We start from the raw sequence: 23,040 nt of genomic DNA, 5'->3' as shown, positions 1-23,040 counted from the left end.
CTTTGCCTCCATAGAGTACCAGTGCCCCTCCTTTCCCCTCCCCTTACAGACTACCAGCCCCCCCCTTTCCAGAACAGAAAAATATTTTCCTCCCTTACCCACAACTGAGTACAGTCCGGCTGATAAAAAGACAGTGAAGACAACATGGATTATTATCAAAGCAGCTTATATGCAAGTGTGGCTATGCGATTTTTAGTTTTTGTTATTTGGGTGTAATAAAAAAATAAAATAGTTGCTTTTTGATAAATCAGTTGTAAGTGTTACATTATCAGCTTCGGGTCTCATCTGTTTTGCTTTTATTCTGTTTTTTTTTTTTCTCTTTCTTCTTTGTAAATTAGGTAAACACTGACAGTTAGAGGTTTCAACTGTTTTTAGTACTCACTCACATCTGGTATATTGACAAAGTATCCCACAGTGTGGGTTTAGAAAAAGTAAGTGGATTGGTGGAGAAGTGGGTGGAACACAGCTATGATCATGATTGGCAGTGGCTCTTCGTACACACACAATCTTGATTATGTTACAAAGCAAACAGCAGTTAGTTCCGAGCACCTGTATTTCATGTAGCATTTTCAAAGCTGTGCTACATTTCATTCAGATATCACGTAATTTATACATTTTATTGGCAAGCACGTAGATAAACATTTAATGACTTGTATCACTCAAGGATTTTCCTGATTGTTTTTCCTATAATTTAACTTTCCTTTACTTTTTAAAACTTGGCCCAGGCATCATATTATTTGAAAGCCAAGAAAGAAAAGCCAGGAGAAAGACCTTACCTTCTGGTTTCATTTGATCAAGCATACTATCATTCACAAGCAGATAATCAAGATTTTATGAGATATGTACTTTGTACTAGATGTTTTAGCTGGACAATAAAAAAGCAATGATATCACAGTCATTTTTGTGTTAACCTTTGTATTCTTTCTTTCTATTATGAGATGTTATTCTAACACTAAAGTATCAGGCTTTTTGGTGGAATCTGTTTGACAAAAAATAGGACTGTGCATAATATTACAGCTGAAATGTAATTTTACTTTTAGTGGAGTTACATTTATTGGGCTCCAATGCTCTCCCTCATTCCCCCTAAAAAGTCTCATACCTTAAAGTGACAGAAAGCTCAGGTGTTTACTGTCACACACAGGGGCCATGGGGAACAAAAGTAACAACCCCACAGAAGGAAGGACAGTGTCATCATTAATTCAGAGATGATTTGAGGATCTACAGCTGAGTGATACACAAATAAGATACATTTTGTTAACAGTTAAGGTACTTGAATGTATTTTTAAGATTAAACTCCTGAGGTTACTGTCACTTTAACCTGCTCTGCCATGTTTTTACTGTGCAGACTGTTCAACGCTGCATGGCTTCTTGAAAAAAATCTTCAGTCTCAGTTTAGTCTTAGGAATTTATATTGTGGTGCATATGGACAGGAGGAGTGGGATTGTGCAGGCTGCACAGTAAAGACTCGGTAAAGTATGGAAAATATGAAACTTGTCAGGTGGATGAAACTGGCCATGCACTGCTTAGATTTTTCATATGAAAGATCTTTCATTTGACTTTCCATTAGTTGGTGCGGTCAAATCAACAATCGATGTTGACTGTAGTGACGAAAAAAGTCGAAGGGGCATGATGGAAAAATTTTCTCGAATTAACGAAATTCTGACAGTGAATGTGGTTTTTGTTCGGGAAACGCTATTTATTCTAAAATCGAATTTTAAAATCAAATGAAATTTCAATCGACATTTGCCAAGTGTCTGATGGCATTATCGGGTGGTAAAGAAAGATCTTTCTTATTAACATTCGTTCCGAAATCTAATAGTGTATGACCAGCTTCAGTGAGGGCATTATAGCTAATGCAATGTACTTAACACATAGCTAGAAGGTTCACATGTGTCAAAACTTGTCTCAACTTGTTAAGCTGTTGGCACAAAATAGGGAAAAGACTATGGCAAACGTCCCCACTGATGTCAGGCTGAAATGAAGGCAGGACAGGAGACCATGAAATGTACCACATGACACTCTTTCCTTTGTTGCTTGTCTGTTCCCAGTCAGCCTGATGTTAGCGTGCCCAAGACCTAAGTTATCTTAAAATCTCTGCAAAATACAAAACAATGTACAACTATCATAACTATATGCAATTAAACAAAGTTTTGAAAGTTTACATAGTAAATCAAACATAAGAACAAACAAAGAAGAGATGTGAGAATAGAAGGTGCAATGGTTGCTATCACATTCAGGTATGTGTTCCAGTAGGAGCCTCCAAAACCTGCAGATTTTGATGAGGTCATTGTACCTACTGGGGACCTGCTATGTCTCCTGCACTTAGATAGATTACTTACGTATTACTAAAGGAAACCTATAATCGGTCACTGCTGAAACTCACATCCAGTGCTAAAGTTGCCTTTGCCCAACTACTAGAATCAATGCTTGATCTGGACAGGGCATTCATTATGATGCTTCACAGGTTTACTCTGGTCTGAAACTGGCAATGCTTCCATGAATTTCTCATTTGTGGCCTCCAGCATTTTGAAGATAATCTTGGATGTGACAGGTAACAGGCTATAAGTTCAGTTTGTGGCATTATTGTTCAGTAAGAATCAATATAATGCTATTGCTCAAAATTTCCACTCACCTGCTCGCATTTGGTGAGTGGGAAAAAAGTGAGGGCGAGTGGAAATTCAGTCAGGCATGCAGTCACGGACTGCGTACCTGACTTGCGGGAGCAGTTGCTCCTGGCTGTGCTGGCTCTATTCCTTTTGGCCGGCGCTCTTCACTGAGCGCTGGGCGAAAGGATGGATTAGTAAGGTCTGCAGCAGACCTTACCAATCACCAGGGATCACGCCTGCTCCCCTCCTCCCTGCAAAAAGGCAAGCAGGTGAGGGGGTATGGGGCAGCAATGTTTACATTGCTTTATGTTAAAATTGTTAAAGTTGTTGTTAATATTTATTTTTGTAACTTTATTGTGCATAAAACATTTAACAGTGTCATTTCATAAAATAATTGAAGAGGGTGTGCTTGGGGCGGAGTTAAGGCCGGGGCAGGGTAGGGGTTAGGTGGGGCAACTGGTGGCAAGTAACTGTTTAAGGCCTGGCTAGTATCTCAGGACTTAAAATTTTGAGCCCTGTGCTATTTGTAACATAATCTGACGAAGCCGTTGAAAGTCAAGCAATTTTTCTTTAATATGTTTTAGAATCCTTTGTGCCAAGACAGTGATTTTTTCTGTATAATGATGCATTCCATACAGAGTGTGTGCAATCATGCACATCTGGCAGGAGATGCTGAAGAACATGGCCATACATTAAATACAGATACATTTCAGCTGTCTCTATCCTCTTCAGTAATCTATTTAGAACCCTTTACTGAATAAATAGGATGGTTTATGTTGCTTTTATCTTGCTTCTGTCAACTTCAAAGGATGGTACAGTTCCTTTTTCTCTCATTGCTTACAGAAGTTACCTTTCACCTTAATATAACAGGCATGTATCGAGTATGATTAAGTGTCCAGCCTTTCTTTACTGTGTTTATTAATTTGCCCAGTAGTCGTATAGCTTTGTTGACATTGATAAGAAATGTTTAACAAACAAAGGCTGCTTTTCAAGCAGAATTATGATGTGACAGAGGTTATTTAACGAGTCCAGTTCAGTGAAGGACAGTGGTAGGAAGTAAAATTTACATTGTGCAATTGTATTAGTTCTTTCTAATTTACTGTTGTAATTTATGGCTTCAAACACTCACGGGTGACTTACCAAAGCACCGAAGATGCCTAACTCAGCAGGAAGATTCTGCTTTCATGTTTCCATAATAGGCAGTTAATATTTGATATAGGCAGCAGGTAGCCACTAATGCCTACCTTTTAAATGTTCTCAACTGGTATAATTGGTGACTGGAGTCCAGCTGTTTGTTCAGCTATCTCTGCTATCTGAAACATTAAAAAGAAACAGCTGGCTCACCTTTTCTTCAACTCCCCACTAGTGCACTGAACACGGAACACGCTGCTGCGCACAATTACAGTGGGAGGCTGTGTGAGGTACATTACTTATCAAAAATGGGAACTCTTCTAATTCACTGCCATGGCAATGTATTCACACTCAGTATACTTAGTCTCTTACTCTTTCTACCCTCTCCACATTGTTCCAAAATGTTCGTTTTTCTACTACGGGCGGACGGCAAGAGGTTAAAGGTGAAATCATCCCAGTGATGTGTCCACTGGGTTTTCTACATTTGGGCTTAAAGTAGGTTAATATATTTTCACATCTTACCATATGTAAAGTGGTTGTATAGGCTGGACATTGTACAGAAAGTTGATAGTAAAGAATTTGTTGTATATATTTATTTCACAAAATGTTGGCTGCCTCAAATTCTTCTGTGTCTTCATGTAATCCCAGACAGACTCAATTATGTTGAGATCAGGGCTCTGTGGGGGCAAAACCATCACTTCCAGGACTCCTTGTTCTTCTTTACGTTGAAGTTAGTTCTTAAAGACATTGGCTGTATGTTTGGGGTCATTGTCCTGCTGCAGAATACATTTGGGGTCAATCACACGCCTCCCTGATGGTAGGACATGATGAATAACTATCTGCTTGTATTTCTCAGCATTGAGGACATCATTGATCCTAACCAAATCTCCAACTCCATTTGCAGAAATGCAGCCCCAGACTTGCAAGGAACCTCCACCATGCTTCACGGTTGCCTGCAGACACTCATTGTACGCTCTCCAGCCCTTTGGCTAACAAATTGCCTCCTGCTAGAGCCATATATTTTACATTATACTCGTCAGTCCAGAATACCTGCTGCAATTTTTCTGCGCCCTTGCAGCCAAAAAGCCATAACTCCTACGTGGAAACAAGGCTAAGCGACTCAACTAGGCACGAAAACATAGCAACTGAGGTGCAGAGAAATGCTTTATCAAGGATTTCCGGAAGCTAAACATATTGCTCTGTGACAGAAAGCTCTGTCTCAGTCGCAGGTTCTGGGTCCTCTGAAAGGAAAATTAACCAAAGCACACAGATAAAAGCACCAACTAATGGCTAAGAACAAAACATGGAGCTATTCTGAAGTGCCCTGATCTGAAACTTATCAAAGTTTATAGCTGAAACATGCAGTCTGGAGAAGGCACCCTTCAAATTTGAGACAGCTGGAGCTGTTTGCCCCATAAGAGTTGGCTAAACAACCTGTTGGCAGGTGCAGAAGTCTCAACGATAGCTGCAGGTATTCCTTGTTTACAGTGATTGCATCTAAAGGATGTGCAACAAAATATTAGGTTAAGAGTCCCATAATTTTTTGCTATGCCATTTTCGTTTGATTTATTATTTAAAATATTCTGTTAAATCAAAAATGTCCTATCATAATTATGATTACATTTACAATTACCTAGAAGCAAGGACATCATGCCACATAGGAGAGCAACTATATTAAAAAAGATTAGGTGCACTTTTATTTAAAGTAGAACTCCTGTTGTTTTGTATCCCCTTCAGTTTACTTACCTAGTACTCCCTTATGGAGGTACCCTAATCTTCTGCACTTTAATAGTCCTCCAGATCGTCATATTTCAGCTTTGAAAGTGATTAAAACGTTAGGGGATATAGTGGTCGGTAATTCCCTGCTGAGTTTTGATGAATCGGTGAAAAGGTGAAACTTAAATTGCAAAACTTTATTTCTCTATCTCCAGACTCCAGGCTGTGTTCTCAGTGTGTCTCTGCTTGAATTGTTGCAGGGAGATGTTCTGCACCATGTATTGTTCCCTGATGCACAATCCTGCTTGAGATGTGTGGTTGATATTCCAGCTCTAGTCTCTGCTAGGCATAGGTGGATACAATATAAACTCTTACAGAGGATATATTGCACTCCTGCTAACATTTTCCAGGATAGTGCCTCTACTTGTTGGCGGTGCCCACTCTCGCCTGCAGACATTAAACATACATTCTGAGACTGCCATTGAATTTAGCACGTTTGGATGGAGGTTTCTTGGTTCATCATGCAAGTTTCTACCCTTGAGGTACAGCCCGAATTGTGGCTACAAATGCCTCTTGTACACTACGGAGTATTCTTTTGTTCTATGCTAGGACATTGATTGTTCTGAATTGAAAGCGACAGGATCCACTCACTCTGGAAAGCTGGATGAGTTTGGTAATCTCTTCACTTCACTTATACAGAGAGGTTTATGTGTGGAAGGTGTGTCCTAAGAGGTTTTATAAAGTCTGGGGTTGATGGGTAGATTCTGTGCTTTCTACTTCTTGATGATTGCTTAGATAGTTTCCCTGTCTCCTGACTACTGTATAGTATGCAATGTGGCTAAACTGGGTGTGAATGGGATGTTCCTGAGTTGGACTGGTACTTGACCCTTCATTTGTTTATCCTATCAGGAGGCCATGCTCATGCATGAGATGTTTTATACTTCAAGTACGTCAAATATGACATTTTTGTTATTTTATATCTTGGAGATGCAGCAACATGCAGCTCTTTTGTGTTGGGAGGTGGGGCGTTTGTGTTGTTGTGGAGAAGAGAGGAGGGGAGGTTGTTGTTGTGTAACTTGTACTTGTAACTTGCCTGTACCCCTGGTCTTCATGTGGACTGAGTGATTTTGTCAACTGGTTGATTGTTGTTTCCCTGTTTTGCATATACTATATTAAATGAATAAAAAAGAAATAAATACATCTGCATGACGGAATAAATGTCAGTCAAAGTACCGCAGCGCTGAATACTGAAAAATGGCCTGGATGGGAAGGGGGTTTAACACCCTGGATGTCAACTGGTTAATAAATAAATAAGTGGAACTTCTGGTGTTCATTGTTGCTTGTGTTTCCTTTGGGGAAATGTCTTTTTACTTCTTGGTCACAGAACCGAAAATAGGAAAACTCCAGTGGTGAGAAGGAAAGAGTTACAACCTTTGCCATGCTGTCTTGGTACCCAATCGTGAAGTTTTTCCTCATGCCCAGTATAATCACTGGAATAGCAAATAATTAGAAATCTTTGCAGTGGAAACACACACTCACATTTGGCTGAAGTTCTCTTTGATTCAGTATATTGAATTTTATTATCAGCACAATAAATGTAACTGCTTTTTTACATTCATATATCTCTATATATGTAAAGCAAAGATTTTAGTTTTCTATAAGAAAAGTAACTACTTGACAATGACATTACAGATCATACTAATAATGAAAGTCAGTGTCTACTACTACTAAGATGACTAACAAGAAAACACATAAACATAAATCTGTAGAAAATAACTACATGAATATGACTCAGATATACTTGATACCAAAGGCTTAGAGCATACATTGTCACAACCCCCACCTTCAATAAAATATGCTTAGTGAAAGGGCAATAAAAACAAAAACAAAACATTAGATGAAAAATGTAAAAAAATACCTTACATCATAAGTTTCAGCAACTTGCCTATGCAAAGGCGGCATCAGTGGGCCTTCTTGAAGGATCCTATGAATGCTGAGGGTCCAACCTCCTGTGAGAATGCGTACCTGTGTTATATTATCAATTTTGGGATCCCCAAGTCACTACCTGAGGGGTAACTGACCCAAGTGACATCAGGGACACCCATAGCAAGCTTCCGGAAGCTGGGTGTAAGGTGAGTATATTTTACTTCAAATTATATCTTTTATTATTGTTTCACTGAGCATTTCTTCTTTATTCAAGCAGTGGGGGGGCTTCAACATAAGAGGACCTTTCATGTAGACAAGGAATTGCACACATACATCTCCAGATACAATTTTTTTAACGTGACAAGAGTTGCATTTATTCCATTAGGTAGAGAATGGCAGAAGCGAGTATGACAGACAAATATTTCATATGAACTATGTAGGAGGGACTGTATGCTTTTATTTGATGGTTTGGAAAAATTTGTCAGTACTTTGTTATATCAAGTTACTATGAAGTGTAAAGCTTTACATGTCAGTAGAGCTTTTCACATGCAGTGGATATTTCCAAGAAAGAAACCTTGCAGTGAACTTTGAAATACTGTGGATATTTAAGTTATTTAATATATCAGGTAACCTTCAAAAATCAGGTAGAAGAGGTTGTTATGGTCTACTACTTCTTAAAGTTCATGTTACCTCAAAAATTCATATCACATATTTGTGTATGTACTTTCATTTTTTTTTTGTAAATCCAGTCTTTTTTTTTTTTTTCTAGAGCTCTTTATTTGCTCTGAAATACCTGCTACATGGTTCCCGTTCTCATATGACCACAACAAGCACAGAAGCAGATCCGTGCTGGCGTAGTCAGTTTGTGTCCCTGGGATTGCTACTACCGGTAGGAGATTCAGGACATGGTATGCCTGTATCTCCTGTAGTTGGCACTACGCTCCCCGCCCAGCCCTGCTGTGTTGGTGTCCCTCGGATTGTTGCTAAGAGATATAGGACACCACGCCAATGCTTGGTGTGCCAGTATCTCTCGTTTTCATTTTAGCCGCTGTGCCCCCTGTCCAGCCGTGTTGTGTTGATTGCAGCGGCTTCCTGCGGGAGCCTCACTGTCGAAACTGCAGCACACACAGACAGGAAATTTACTTCTCTGCTGTGTGTGATGTCATATACTGCCTGCCCGCCTGCTATGCATACATGCCCCCTCACTATGGGTAAATGGAGGGAATGGAGGCTGTGCAGTTTCATGACTAGAGTAAAACTTCATTGAATTTTTTTTTTAAAAGGAAATTAAATTATGTATATAAGCTCCTCCAGAATCTCATGATTTGTTTTATCCCTCATTTTTCTGGTTATCTAATTTGATGATCTTGGCTGTTTATAAGAAATAAGAGCCAAGTAAGCTCCTGGGTTTATTTTGTGCTGAACCAAGTACAAAGTGCATTTGGTACACATTCACAGGTAATATCCTGATTTCTTCCAGCCTTGTCTTCCTTGTCTTGTGCAGGAGATTGTACAGTTTTCTATGGTTGGTTATCAAGGTGTACTCTATGCTGTGTTTACAAGTTTTATAAGCTATCAAAGGTCACCCAGGATTTGCCTACAATGTGCATTTTTCAAAGTTAATAATTATGGCATGATGGTATGCCATTAGGAAAATGCACCTAAAAACTTAGATTAATAAGCAATACAATTTTTACAGTGTCCTTAATAGGTTGATGGACAGTAATGTTCTTGGATTTTGCTTCACAATTAACTAAAAGAACATGCTTGTTGCTAGAATTGTCATTATCAGCATAACCTTTTGTTTACTGATGGCATGAGCCATCTGTCTTTGTATGTACACATATAGTACTTGTAACACTTTTATTACTTTGTTTTAGGAGAGCTTACAAAAAACGGTTTAAAAGATCTATGGAGGATGTCTTATTATTGTTTCACTGAGCATGATGAACTCCTTCTGAATATACTGGTTGCTTGGTCGTCATGCCCATCCAATGGATACAGTGTTTTCTGAGTTACTGACCTTAAGCTTTCTGGGAACTAGAAGCCCTGATCTGCATATTTGTTCCTGTTAATTGAGTGACAAACTATTGAAGCCATTGAATCAGCATAACATATAGAGACCAAGCATTTTCAGGGAAAGGTGAACAATTTTCTCCTACATATTTCTCTCACCAGAGGTTTCCTTTAACTTACTGTATAGAATATGTTTGTAGATAAAGAAACGTTGGAATAGACAACAAATCTGCTCTGGAACCACATAGATGGACATAAAATTAATTGTGCTTTGCATCCAAATGTCTCAAGTCTCTTTTCATTGACAACTATATTTTTATAAAACAAAAGTGCACAGAGCGCCACCTCCGTCTGTAAAATCGTTTAATAAGATAAATAAAACAAGGTATAAATGTACTCACAACCAAACGTTTTCATCACGCTTTAACAAGAAACAAGAGGCCACACTGTCTGTTAACCCAACAAGGCTCCAACTATGTACCACGGCTGCCTCCGGTCACATCACCATCCACCGGCTGCAGTCAGCCAAGATTGATACGTTTCAGGGGCAAGCCCCCTTCATCAGAATCACCTGAAGCGCAATACCATGTTGGGTTAACAGACAGTGTGGCCTCTTGTTTGTTGTTAAAGCGTGATGAAAACATTTGCTTGTGAGTACATTTATCCCTTGTTTTATTTATTTTAATAAACGATTTTACACACGGAGGTGGTGCTCTGTTCCCTTTTGTTTTTTATGTTTGTGGTGGAAGCCCCAGAGCCTTGGATGAGCAGCCCTTCAAGTCTGTGTGATAAACTGTTGAAAACTTTGATTATGCAACAGCAAGTGGATTGTTCAGCTGGCAGCCATGAGTGCCAAAAGTTAAAGACAACTGTTACTCTATTTTTATGGTACAGTTTTCTGAAGTTACTGATTTTCATGTTCTAAATCTTAATCTTAAAGGGGAACTAAAGCCTGATGCTGCTGCCCAGGACTTTTGCCATAATGTGCAAGTATGCAATGACTGTAATATCGCTTGTGGCTCCTTTCCCATTGCTGACTTCTTCGCCAAGTCTTCTTCCAGGTCCGTTGCCCTAAGTCATGCACATAATAATTAATTCATCCTGGCACCAAGGCATGACGAAAATGTACACTGAACTGCAGAATGCGCAGCCCAGTGTACATTCAGAAGAAACATTGCTGACATTCAGAGAAGGAACTTTCTTTGCAGAACAGACTACAGGATTAATAGTAAAAGGCTGTATGCCAGTAATGTTTCATTACAAGTCTTTATTTCCACTTTAAATATGTTTACAAGATTATGTAAGCCCTACAGTGTGAAACAGTAAAAACTTTAATTTTGTATTACCTGGAGATTGCTTATACTTATTTTATTCAAGGTGCTTTGAACTGTATAGCCTTACAGATCTGTGATCTTGCAGTTGGATTTTTGGTGCATGTAACTTAGATCCCAACCTGGCCTTGTGTAGAGTGTTTCTGTGGTGAATACTGTATTGAACTGTACTAAGTCATGAAAACTGAGGATAACTAGCTACAGCTTAATTTGTTGTCACAAATGGCAACAAAAAAAAGTGAATTTCTCATTCTAGCCATATGCAGGTACATATCTAAGTGCAAACAGTTAAAGATTGGAGAGAGGCCTGACTTTAGTGTTTATATGATGGAGAATGCATTGGAAAGAGTGGGTAAAAAAAATGGTGGGTGGGAATACACAGAACTCTAGGTGAGCTGAACCCATGGTATGGAGAGTTCACCTTTGGAGTACACTAATAATTTAAAGTGACACTAAACTTATTTGTGTATCACTCAGCTGTAGATCCTCAAATCATCTCTGAATTGGTGCAGGCACTGTCCTTCTTTCTGGAGGCTGGCTGCTTTAGTTCCCCATGCTCGATGTGTGTGTTGTACAGTAGCCACCGCTCCAAGCTCGCTCCCGTGATAGACTATTACATGAATGCAAATTAGTAAACTAAACGTGAGATTGTAATCCATCATGGGAGCGAGCTTGGAGCGATGACTAATTTACATCACACACAGGAACCATGGGGAATAAAAGTAGCCACCCTCTAGAAGGAAGGACAGTGACAGCACCAATTTAGAGATAATTTGAGGATCTACAGCTGAGTGATACACAGACAAGTTATATTTTTGTTATTAGTTAAGGTACCTGAATGCCTTTTTAATCGCAGATGCAGCAGTGCCGTCCGTCCGTTTTTCTACTACGGGCGGACGGCAAGAGGTTAAAGCAAAACTCCAATCCTTATTTTTCATCATGCCATCTAGTGTAGTACATATTGGTAGGTTATTTTTGTGTGGATTTAGATGAGTTGAATTTGCTGGCATGTCTTGGACTGACATGCTGACAGCATAGATAAGATAGAAAAGAGATAACATTTGCTCAACCTGGCCTTTTTCAGAGACTGCTTAAATTGGAAAATCTGTCCTGATCACTATTGCTTTCCTCTGAAATAAGTGGAGATGAAAGTGCCTGTCTGCACTGCTCACATCCCGCATCTCCTCTTCTCCATTGACATACATTTTCTACGTCAGCAAAGCTGGCTTTGGAAGTAAATAGGAACACTTTGCAGGCCCCAGAAGAATTGCTGCTCTGAGGTCACTTGGATCATACCTGCATATCTGACTGCCATCTACAAGAAATAAAAGTAAGCAGGCAGAAAAAAAATATATAAGTAGAAGCAAATTTATACTTAGACCATGGGTCAGTCATATTTCAATTTCCGGTATATAATATATGCACCTGACACTTTATGTTTCAATGTTGGTAAGTTGTGATTATGTATTTGCGTCCATTATGAGGAGCTTCCACTCCCTCTGTTATTATTTATTTTATATTATAGTAAATGGGACAGTGTTGGAACACAAAAAGTGTAGTGGGAACATTAAAAACCTCCCCAGGTGGGAAGGAATAATTCAGCTCCCCAGACTGACTTACAGGTAAAATATTACTGGTAAGGGGTGGACTTACCCTTTAACACAGATAGAAAATGCTTGAAGTATGGGAATGGAAGGTGCTGAAGAAGATAAATGAGCTGTATGTAGGTGTGGACTATTGCCAATAACAACAAATGCAGAAATGTAGTGTACATAAAGATTAATAGATTGGGATGAACAGTGCATATATGGAAAAAGAGAGGAGTGCCAAGAAAATTGATAAAGTAAAGCCATTAGGCAGACGCGGTAATAGTAGATCAAGGAAATGGTATATAGATAACTGGGGTATATTTAAATCATCTGGAAATCTAAAGCTAGAGAATTAAGGCAAAGAATTAGGAATAATGAACTGGAGGCATTTATATAAGGGGGAGTTGGGCTTTAACCACTTCCCATTCGGAGCAATGTCTCAATTTTTGCACACACATGATGAAATCTGAATTTTTGGCTAGAAAACAGCATAAAACCCCCAAAGCAATGATATATTTTCTGAAAGAAGAGTCACTGATTGTGCTTCATCAGCTTCTTCCCAAGCCAGAGAAATGTCAGGCAAAAAGCTTCCGTCGGAGGGGAGGGGACTGCAGCAGACATGATTTTAGTATAAGCAGTGCCGTCTATATACGTATGGTGGTCCTGCAGGGGTTAAGGTACCTGTAGATTTAACATTATAGTCACGCAATCTGGCCAATTTCAGACAGGGCAGCCTTAGTTTAAAATTACTAAAATCCTTTTTTCCACTAGTCATTTTAAATGAGGTAAAGCTGGGGAGATGTTTGTCATCGTTTATTACATTTCACTGAATAATACACATCAATGAAAATGAAATACATTATAAAGTTAAAAAAAGTTGCAGGACAACTGTTCCATTTAGCCTAAACCAGTTCTCATTTTCTGAGGCACTGCACCTAGGATCTTACATCTGGCATACATGCAAATGCTAAATGAGTACAGCAGGATAAAGGGAAGAAAGATACAAGACCTGCAAAGACATCTGGGCGTCAGAGGCTCAGCATGAGGCAAATAGGTTGTTGCTGGAAAAGAAGTATGTTGTTTTTGTACATTTCTCTAGTTGTAATAAATACATCTTGCTCAGGACAGCTTTATCATTACAAGATCATCTTGCTTATTCCTTAAACAAATTTAGCCAAAAAAGCAATATACATATGCAGGCCATTCTGCAAATGTGTGCAACTGTATTGTAGTAAACAATTAGTTTACTTGCTGAGATTTTTCTAATTTATCCTGTGTTTTTATTCTGGTATTGGCTCTTTAAAGTAGCTGTGATTCCCACCTATGTACAATTGTCTTATGATACCCCCACTGCTATGGATAAGCTAGAAAAATTGTTAGGAATTTTAAGAGGAGAGCGGCTTGCCTTAAGGAAAAAGATGAAACATACCAATACCATCCCTAAAACACGAGACACATTGCTTCACAGTATACTCTGCTCATTAAAGTTCAGCGTATAACCCCTGAAGCTGTTATCATTCTTGACATGTAGTAGAACAGTTCATATGGTCTTGCCACAACTGTGAATGACCATCACACTCCATTCAGTCATATGACATCAGGAACATCTAAAAGGGTCCAGTAAAACCCAACAAATAATTAGGCTTGTGTAGTATGCCATTCATCTGAGATACTATTACAGTTTATCAGTTAGTCTTTGAAATAGTAAAATAGTAGGATGATGTATCACAATCATGTGATGTAGCACTGCAAAGGGCAGCGGCAGAGAGTCAGCTCTAGGCTGTACAGCTCAGCTCCATGCTAATTACACCTCTGCTCCAGCTCCGAAGCTGATCTAAAAAGTCCACTTTTGCTCTAGACATTGGAGCCAACTCCAAGCTCCAGAGTCGGAGCCCTGTCAACCTTAATCCAGATGTAAAATGTTATGATATTATCCTTGTTGTTATTATAAATCATCGTACACACAAATATCTAATACAGAATACAAATTTGTGAATATAAAATCATCTAGATAATATTATGAAAATATTTTAGGTGTGCCGAAAGTATTCAAGTATTCTTGGTACACCAAAGTTCACCCAGTTCATACTCTAACTTTCCTAAAAGACAACATAGCTCTTTGTACATTTATTTATAATGCCATCACAAGTCTCTTTTACTTCTGTTGTTTAGGTAAAATCTGTCATGATAGATATCGAGGCTGCCATTAGTGATCTCTGCTAAAATATTAGTTTCCTGGGTGTTATACTTACCCACTGTCTTCAATACTTTTTGTTCTGGATAAGTGACTCAAAGTATTGAAGAACAAGAGTCGGAAGGGCAGCCAGGTGCCTAGCATTTTCTGAAGCATGGGTCACAAATATCAGCCTGCATGTTTCTCTCAGACCAGGTTACTTTTACCTGGTCTCCAAAGATGATGGTTTGGCAGGCCTTAGAGGGGATCATTTTTTTGTCCAGTATGACAAAGTTTCAAACAACTAAACTTGCATGACAACTGAAAAATACTAAATAAGCTGATTTTCCAACATGACAGAAAATGATTCTCTGCAGACCATCATTAAGAATCATACAGAGGTATGGTTAATGGAACTGCTATGACGTCTGTGTGGAATCTGCTTCGCCACTAGCACATGCAAATAGATAATTGACAATTTTTAGGAAAATCATTATACTTTCAAATAACAGTTGTTTTTATTTTGGAGCATCATTATGGTTTTTTAATTCATCTTTTTCCTGTTTATTTAATAAAATTTATGCAAAAGTGCATACAAATTGCCCTGCCTAATGCTGTGCAATTTAGACTTTTGACATTTTAAAGGAGATATAGGTTAGGTATGCTACATTAAATATATCTACTAAACCAGGGCATAAATTGGACATCTAATAGGTGACTTTGAGATCTGCTCAGTGTGTAATGGTACGCTCACCACAACATTCATGGTATGGTGTTTGACACATACCCAGTGGATAAAGGAGTCAGTCAAGCATGCTTTCAGACTGTTTTCCATATGTTAGACAAATTCTTCAGTTGATCTTATGCTCGGAGCTATTTATGCTGTGTCCCATAACTCTATAGTTCTAGTTACTGATGATCAATTGGGTCAAATAGTATAGTTTTTCTAAAACCAACTTACCCAAAATGTCAGATTTCATCTGCACAGACTCCTCATAGTGGAAATTAAAATCAGATGACATGTACTCAAATAACAGGCTGTAGAACTTTAGACCATCTATCATTACCTCCCAAATCAAACCGGGGGATTTTGAACCTTTCTAGCACTTTTTACTTTGCTGCAGACTGCTTTAGAAAATGCATATTGTTTTACTTTTGTAATATACAGTTACCAATACATCACTTTACAGCACAGTATTCAACAGTGTCTAGAGAACTGTTCTTCTCTAGAGTGTCTAGAAAACTGTTGTGACCTTCATCAACAACAATAAAAAAATTACTTATTTTACACCAGTGGCCCATAACCAGTGCCCTAGGACAGTGGTGGCAAACCTATGGCGCGCGTGCCAGGGAGGGCACGCGAGGCCCTTTCTGCTGGCACGCGAGTCCAGGTGCAGGCCACAAAAGTCCGACTGACCCGGATTGCCTTGGTATGCGATCCGGGCCAGTCACAATTAGTCAGCGGCAGCCAATAAACAGGTAGGCAGCCAATAAACGGCTGCTTCCTCTTCGCTAGGACCCCGGGAGGCCCCCGCAAGCAGCCGTCTAAACTGCCTGTTTAGAGGTCACCGCCGCTGCCTGATTGTGACCGGCCCGACTATAGAGGCGATCCAGGACGTTCAGGTCCCCCGTGAGAGCCGTACAAGGCCGTTAGGCAGTGATGTTGAACGTTTCTTAAACCCGAGCGCCCAAACTGCAATACCAAACTTATTTTCAGCGCTGGCACTTTGAGATAAATACATTTGTTTTGCGTCGCAGTTTGGGCACTCGGGTTCAAAAAGGTTCGCCATCACTGCCCTAGGATGTACATTTCACATAAATAACTAGTTTGGTTACATTTTACCATTTTAGTAGATATGTTCACTACAAACAAACCTCACTACAAGCGAGCCTGTATTAATGGCAGTTTCCAACTCACATTACTTTTTACAAACAAACTTGTATTATTAGCAGTCTACAACTCACATAATGTAACGTTCCCCGATTACGGCCCGCGGCCAGAGTGCGTTCCAGCGTGGAGCGCATCGGCCGTGTGACTCGCCGCAGACCGCCTCCCATATTAGGGGAGGTAGTATGCGCTCCAGGCTGGAACACGGAAGTACCCCACGGCCGCGTGACGTCACGTCCGAATCCGCAGGCTATTTAAACCTGCTGCAAAGAGAAGATGGCGTTCTACTATTGGGGTTGCTGCCCTACTAACGCCAGGAGCCTGTAGTTCTACTGACTCCACAGCCAGCACTCCTAGGAAGGACCTCTACTACCTCCCTTAAGGGGAACCCTGGATCTGGAAAACCAACACACCAAAAGCACAAGTACTCTGACTCATTCCACAACTGATTCCCATTGTATTGCTCTACATGGCACCTATATGCTTTTGAGAATACCGATATCTGATGTAAAACGCCTGCCATTAAATAACTTGCTCCTACTGTGTATACTTCTGAGACTGCGCTGTGGGGTATTAGACTCCTTCTATTGTGCATAGACTTTTTACTTGCTGCATACAACCATTCAATGTCTGATGTTAATGTTTGAGTGGACCAAATAGTCTGGATTACAGTGGAACGCCTTGCTCCCCTAATATTCGTTATTTCAAGTACGCTCTGCATATTAATTTACGTTTCTAGTATAAGGGACTCGGGGTTATGCCTTAAATACCTCCGCTGCTACTCCTTTTATCTAATTTCAGTTTATACGGCACATGATGCGCGAATCCCAAACTCTCCGTCATTGATTGAGAGTGAAACCTGGGATTCAAGACTGACTGCCGCGTTCCACACACACCTTGAAAATCTATATCCGCAGTTGTGATCCTAACCCATTCATAGTTCATCTGGGCGCATTACACATAACATGTGAGCATACAAGAATTAGTAAACTGTGCTTCACACATTGGTGCTTTATGATTGTACAGCTCTGCAGTCAGTGTGACATCTAGTGGCCTTGCCTGATTACACACCTAAATATGTTCATTCAAATGTCCAATGTAAATATTTTAAAACAGTGATTATAAGAAGCCAATATTTATAGTTTCTATTTATCTCTAAGCTAGAAAATTATTTATCCATTCATTGATTATTTTTTTCCTGCATACTAGTTTTGTTTTTACCAGTGTTAATTTCGTCAACAAAGAATTTTCGTCTTTTTTTCATCATTTGCATGTTTTTAGTGACAAAAACTAAGTAAAATTAAGTTCATAGGACTAAAACTATGAAGAAAATTCTACGAATTTTCGTCAATGAACAAAAACGCGATGAAAATGGGAAAGACTATTACATTTGGACTTCCGGTTCCCTGAGCTCTTTGTGTAGTAGGGAGAAATGCAGAATTTAATAATAACCTACTGATCTACCCGGCGGGACACCAGCTGCACAAACTGTACAGACATGTCAACGTCAGGGAGAAAGAGAAGAGCAGATGTAAGGAGTTTTTATTTTCAGGTAATATGTGCAATCAATACATTGTAAGAAGAAAAAAAATGTTTACCAGGGGCAGGGCCCTCCTAACCATCTTGTCTTGAATTGTATTGTGATTGTAATGTCTGCCCTATATTGTAAAGCGCTGCGCAAACTGTTGGCGCTATATAAATCCTGTATAATAATAATAATAATATATATTTTATAATTGCACTACTTCAAAGAAGTGCAATATTTTTGTTTGTTTATAAAAAAATGTTTTTTCATTTTAAGTAAAATGAATACGTTCTATATCACAGCAGCTAAATCTGTGTCTGTATTGCATGTATAAATCCTAATACCATAAACAATAATAGGTTAATAGAGTAACAAAGTAAGTTGTGGTGTTGTGGTGCCACCCCTGGGGAAATAGTAATAATAAAAAGAGAAAGAACAGTTGGAGTTTTTTTTGGGCACCAAGTGACAAGTCCAATACACAAAAGGATTGTATATAATATAATATATTATTTATTTGTACAAAAAGGGTTAAAAATATTAGTATGCAAGTATATTAAAACAGAACAAAAATACATATAAATAAGGAAGACCTCCTAATACCCATCAAGTTCCACATCAGAGGTTGTAATAAGCATGATCATAGCATCTCTAGGCATGATTATAACACAATCAATACAAGGATAATGTAGTATATATTAAGGACAATTGTATTTAGGAATTTCAGCAATATTGCCAATAACCTCAAGTGGAACTATATAGATGGGTGATTGTGCGGTGTTCACAAAGCTCTCAGCGCGTTTCGCGCCACACGGCGCTTCTTCAGGAGAAGGAGGTGATCCCCTCAATACGAGATCATCAAATGCATAAGCCAAATAGTGGGGCAGGTCAGGGAAATAGATAGTCCCATGGTGGAGGAGAGTGAAAAACCAGTCAGGAGCTAGTCATAAGAGATTTTATTGACAAGATAATGGAGGAAGTATTCTCATGCCCAAGATAGGTCCATCCATCAAAAGACACAATATAAAGAGAGCTTGTAAATGCAGTGAAGCTTCCGAAGAACTTCTGCTGGTAGTCTCCAGCACCAAAAGCCGCCGGTATGTGTGGAATATATAGTGAGTTGGGAAATTCTAGAGAATTGCTTAAATAATGCATTCCACTTTAAATAAACCCATTAGATTTTAGTCAACTAAATCTACTGGAGATTTAGTCGATAAGACTAGACTAAAACTAGAACAATTCAGATGACTAAAATACGGCTACAACTAAAATGGCATTTTAGTCAAAATACTATGACTATAACTAAATTGAAATTTGCCATAAACATTAACACTGGTTTTTACCTGTCAAATATAAATAAACCAAAAATCCAGCATAGCAATACAACACTCTTAGTATGCAAATAATCCAATAAAAAAAAAATAATCTTAAAGGTTACGTGTGCAGTAAAATGGATGACTTTTGTATTAGATTATTATTCTCACTAATGATAGCTCTTGATTTAGTATTTGTAGTTATATACTATCAGCATAGTAAAATCTAAAAAATGCACACATACACAGAAATGTCATAAACAAATGATAGAAAATACCTTTTTTTCTTATCCCAGAATTATTCCAGACATCACAAAGTGAACAAATAAAGTGGTGGGATCTGCTAAGGCATATGTGTGACATGGGTTTGTTTACATGGGTTTGTATTGAACAATTGATTTACTGCCCAGCACTGTTTTTTGTGTTATTGTTTGCCTGCAGCCTTTGGGAAGCAGTTACTTGACACCACCAACTATGTGATACACACAATGTCTTGTGGGGTGGGGGAAACCATGGCTTTCCTTGCGTGGGAGAAAAAAATATACTTTTCCCAGTTTGACCAGTGACAATTTTAAAACAGCTATTATCTCTATATACAGTATATAAAGTAATATTTTTTATGAGATTTATCCTAGATGGCAAAATATCTGTAGTTAATCTTTCAGGGGCAGTCATTGGCCCCTGATTGTACTGTGCTCACCTCTTATCCTTTAACTAATCAGAGCACCCCTAGAAAAACCTTCTACTGTGATTTGCCACTTTTGTCTCTTGTAGCCAACTCTCCAGCTACTTTTCACCATCCTTCTTCCACATGACCTGCACTTTCTCCTTATGCATGGTTTCATTTAGGCACCCAAGCTTTCCCAGAAGAGCTGTGAGCACAGAAATCCAGTTGCTGTCTGAGAGGAGAGTGGCTGCTCTACTCTCCTGCAGTGTCTACTTTACTGCTCCTTTCTGCCATACCTCTGAATCTCCGTATTATACGGGACGGTTGGCAATCCTAGTGGTGGTGAGGGTGGATGGGCATAATTTTCACAGGGGAGTTAAGAATAACTACTTTTAAAGATTTTTATTTTTTGCCAAATTTGCCCTCTCTATTTCTTCTATGCCCCCTGCTACAGACCTCAGACCAGCTGCACCACGACCTACACTATCTGCAGTGGTTCTGCAATCATTTTCTCTTGAGGCCCCAATCTGTAGCTGAAAGGGAGAAAGCTTCAAGTAGATGAATGCAATTATCCTTATACTGTATGTTACAAATTCCAAACATGTGCTCCGTTTCAGAGCTCACCTGTTGAAGGACCCAACTGCAAAGCACTCTTTTGAGATTTAACACTTTATATAATAGTATCAAACTGTGTATAGAGGCACATAGCCGTATACTGAGGCAGAAAACTGTATGCAATAGTATTAAGATGTTTATAGCAATGCAGATCTGTATATGGAGTCTGAGACCTGTATCTAGCATGTAGGAACCATATAAAGCAGGTATACAGCCCTGTCTGTATATACAGACAGGGTCCCTAATATCCAGTGCAGCAAACAATTGTGGTTCTGCTTAACTAACATAAAATAATTGGGTATATACCATTTTGTAACTTTCCACATCAGTACAGTGAAGGACAAATGTACCAACTCAGCCGTAAAGTTTTCCTTTGAAACTGCTGGCAGCTATGAACACTGAAGGGGCAACATAATAGTACCCCAGATCTCAAGGCAGAGGTAGAAGCTGCAAAGTGTTTTCCATGCTAATGTGTCTGAATAAGTATGAATAAAAAGGATTTATGTGCAGTGGCATATGTTGCTTATACAATGTAAAAATCTAATTCTGATCCAATGCACAGGAGCTCTGAGAAAAGAAAACTTACTTGCAATGAATGATCTTTTTTTTTTTATATTATACAGTAATCTTGATTTAATGTGCAGAATAGGTTTCTGTAGCCACACCTTTTAGGACTGAAACATGTCATTTCTGCTGAAATTCATAACTGCAGTGCATACCATGAAATGTACAGTGTAAAACCTTTTATGCATTAACCGTCGTTCAAGTGTAGAGATTGCATATGAAGACATGCGTAACCAACTAGTAAAATGCCTTGTGATACAAGCTGCTCCATTCCTAAGTTCACCATAAAAACCAGAATCACTGAATGGTCTTCCTTTATAATTCTGGAATATTGCCTAACAGCTTCCTTTTTGCCTAACAACTTCCTAATTTCTTTAGATGAACAGCATGTGAGCCTCAGACAATATCTAAAAATGTATGACCTTCAATTGAACAGTGCCTTTGTCTTTTTTTTATTAAAGGAAGTATCATGAGTTTCTAGGAGTATCTAATGTGATTCTTTTTATGGTCTCATATAAATATATTTGCAGCTGCATATATACTGCAAAATAAGTGTAGCATCAAACTGTGAAAATGTAGCGCTTGGTGTTGATGCTTGAAAACTGAAGCTGAAGATCAGTAGCAACCAAATAAGGATTTGAAGTGTAACATGGAATTTGCTTAGTCAAAATAAGACAGACAATTTCTTTGTTCCACTTTGCAAAAAGGAACTTTGTTGTATTAGGCAGCTTTAATGCTTTTTAGCAGGATTTGCCATGAATGAATGTCAATAGTGTAGCAGTATTTTACGCTTTACAGTCCTAAAGAAGATTGCACTAAACTGGAGAAAAAAAACTTGTGAAGGGAAAAAAAATATTAGTTGATCTTTTCCTTGCATTCGCCCACAACGCATATGTGAGGGTGACATAGCCATCGTTCTGGGAAATGCTGAGTACCCCAAATCTCATGAGAAGATGATCCTGCACTGTGCCGGAGTATCATCTTAAGGGATTTGGGCAACTCGACATTCCTATTATTTAATTAGAAGGATGGTGATGTCATCCCCCTGCCGAGGTAAGCTATGTATATTAACCAACTTTTTCCCTCCACAGGTTTGTTTGTTTTTTAGTTTAGAGCAGTGTTTTACCAAGAGAGACAGTTCTTTCCATGTTTTGTTCCGCAATGTGTTTTTGTTTGGGGTGACCATCTTGGTGTAGAAAGTGATATTACCAGCTATCACTCCAATAACCTGAGACTCAGGGCCGGTGCAAACCTAGGGGACACCTCACCGCGCGGCAATCGTGCATGATTCCATGCGGATTGCAGTGCGGTCAAGAGTCGCCTACGAGTGCACCGATCGCGCTGTGGGTGCCATTATTTTCTAATGGCACTCGAGTCGCGCCGGGCGGATTGCGGGGTTTCCACCCGTGCCTCTGAACACAATCGTGGCTAAAAGAGCTGCACGTCGTATATCGCAAAAAAAAGGTACATGTACCTTTTTTCTGTGATTGCCGCACGGATGTCACCCCATTGAAATCAATGGGGCCGCGTGGCGATCGCGGCCTGCATTGTGCAGGACTGCGGGATCCCGGATTGCGTAGGTCTGCACCAGGCCTAAAAGTTGGAGGCAGCGGTGCTTTAAATGACTTTATACTGCATATATACAGCTAGGAGGCTCACATACCGGCAACCGGACTGCTATTTTTTAGGAGAAGTTCAAGACATTTGATAACATTTTCAGGGTATTACTGAGGCACAATTACCATTTCTAGAAGTTCCCCAGAACATAGAAAATCTTCCCTTTCTGAGTTCAGGATCAGTTTAAAGGGAAAATACAATGGGGCATTTTAATTTATTATTGTAAGTTTACAAGTTTATCTGTTTTATATATAACTTTTTAATTAACTGTATTAAAGATTAATTTAACAAACATTTATTACCATATGCATTGATGACATCCTGTTTTAAAAACATGCTAGAAAATAAGGAAGCCCAGCACTATTT

The 23,040-nt window shown here is 39.0% G+C and overlaps 1 protein-coding gene across 1 annotated transcript in view; it reads left to right on the top strand.

Moving 5' to 3' along the window:
- The window catches only part of SLC16A10 (solute carrier family 16 member 10), a 94,743-nt gene that overhangs the window by 42,402 nt on the left and 29,301 nt on the right, over positions 1-23,040 (top strand). The window lies entirely within an intron of this gene.

Source organism: Nanorana parkeri, unplaced genomic scaffold, assembly GCF_000935625.1.
Source record: "Nanorana parkeri isolate BGI_ZX_2015 unplaced genomic scaffold, ASM93562v1 scaffold445, whole genome shotgun sequence".
NCBI lineage: Eukaryota > Metazoa > Chordata > Amphibia > Anura > Dicroglossidae > Nanorana > Nanorana parkeri.
This window is presented reverse-complemented; position numbering and strand designations above follow the sequence as displayed.